A 2,168-nucleotide genomic window follows, 5' to 3' on the forward strand; every position below is an offset into this window, starting at 1 on the left:
CTTTATGGGCCATTTTCTTCTTCCCTTTTGACCTTGTATTGTAGGGATGTGATGCCAGCTTAACCACAAACCAATCACCTTTAAGCTAATATGTATTTCTCTCTCTCTCTCTCTCTCTCTGAATGAAGTAGCAAACATATTAGTGTTAAGGAATCGTGCATATTGCATCTACACATATACTTCTAATATGGAAGACCTTATGTTTCATCCCGGCTTATCTAGGTGTTTTCTCTTATTTACTTATTCTTGTTAAAAACGTTTGATCGAACCCGTTGGATTGCCTATGTATCACGTTAGTGCATGAATCAGATCTTTGCGTAGTTCGAGGATATACATTAACCCTTTTTTTTTGTTATAGATATATACATATAGATATTACTATTTATATATATTTATTCATTTATACTAATGAAAAAATGAAACCAGACATAAACATAACTTAACATATCATTTCAATGTTTGGAACATAAGTAGGAAAATGATGAGAAAACCGTTAAACAAAAATCAATATCTTAAACAGACACGACCTAAACAAAGCGTAGAAAAGTAGGATGAAATAAAACAGGACTTAAACTAAAGAAAACGACACTAAGGAAACAAATGTTTGTATCAACCCTCATATCCCAAAGACATAAATGTCATGCTTGCATCCCCATCTGCTTGCTCATGGAGATGATGGTCTTACACGACCTCCTACACTCTGATATATATCTTGCACCGAATTCATAAGGTACTCAGCGAATTCAGGTACTTCAGCCAGAAATTGTTCATGGTTCATCTCTTCATAATCTAAACCCATTTGGGCAGTGCGATCAGCCAAACGACGGACTTTTGATTGAAGTGAATTGCAAGTCTGATTCCATCCTCGTATCTGTTGATCACGGGAGGCCACCATTTCTCTAGCACGTCTTTCTTGAGTTGAGACTGACTCTATTTCCTCTCGAAGTCTTCCCCTTTCACGGACCCACTGAGCTCTCTCTTGATCAAAATCTGCCTGACTTTTCTGATCACATGTCCTCAATTGTTGTTGTCGAGATACCGCAAGTTCCGCAACTTGTGTTCCCCTAATTGTTGCCAGATCAACTTGTCCTCGGAGTAAGGTTTCTCTCTGAATTGCCTTGGCTCTTTCCTCTTCGAACTCTACTTGTTGTTGGGTTAGAGCGGCTCTAGCGAGCTCTAAATTTGCTCTTAACTCCTGATTTTCAGCAAGGTAATCACGCATAGCCAACTCAATTTTTATTTTCATCTCAGCCTCATGGTCTATTGGTTCTTTCACAGATCTCTCTGGCCTAACTTGTAATCGAGGTTGTTGCTCAAGCCAATTAGAGTATTCCGGGTGAGTTTCTCCTGTGTGTCGTTCTTTAACCATCGTTCCAATTCCCATGACTAAACAACCATCCCAAATTTTTTGGGACAATCCTTCAGGAAGGGGAACCTCTGGTCCAACTTCGGACACAAAATCTTTCATATCCTCTGTGATAGGTAGAATTTGACGTTTGCCTAACTGACGTAAAACCCGCAGCGGTACGTATGGTTGCACACCCCTAATACCCATCAACAATAAAAAAGGGCGAACATACGACATGTGTATGACTTCTACCCAAGGGAACCAAGGATAATTACAAGTGATCTTATCTTCCGTTAGCGAGCGAAAATGTTCAACCCATGCATTAACCCCTTCCGGACACCTGTATTTCTCCACCCTTTTGGCATGACTTGTAATGTAATCGCTTCGATCCTGAATGAACCTTGCCACCATAGGAGGTCGGTAAAGATGTTCTACTATCCATAGTTGAAGCAATATGTTGCATCCCTCGAAGAAACGTTTCCCTTTCTGGTAGACAGTCAGAGCACGGTAGATATTAGCCAAAATCATGGGGACGATGGTATAATTCTTTTTCTCAATTAATACATCCACTACCCCAGTCAAAAGGATGTTAATCTTTCCGTCTCTCCTTGGAAAAGCCATTGTTCCTAATAAAGCTACCATAAAAGCAAAACGTCTATGCTCTTTCCAGGTTTCAAAACTTCCCTTGTTGTCGAGTGTCCTTCCAAATTTCTTGAATCCGTCCTCCCTTCCATACCTATCATACAAAAACTGTAATGAGATCCAACCTTTGTCTAATGATTTTTCCTTGACTTTGCATATGCTCAAATGTTGAAAAAAT

This window comes from Solanum stenotomum, chromosome 6 (assembly GCF_019186545.1).
Source record: "Solanum stenotomum isolate F172 chromosome 6, ASM1918654v1, whole genome shotgun sequence".
NCBI lineage: Eukaryota > Viridiplantae > Streptophyta > Magnoliopsida > Solanales > Solanaceae > Solanum > Solanum stenotomum.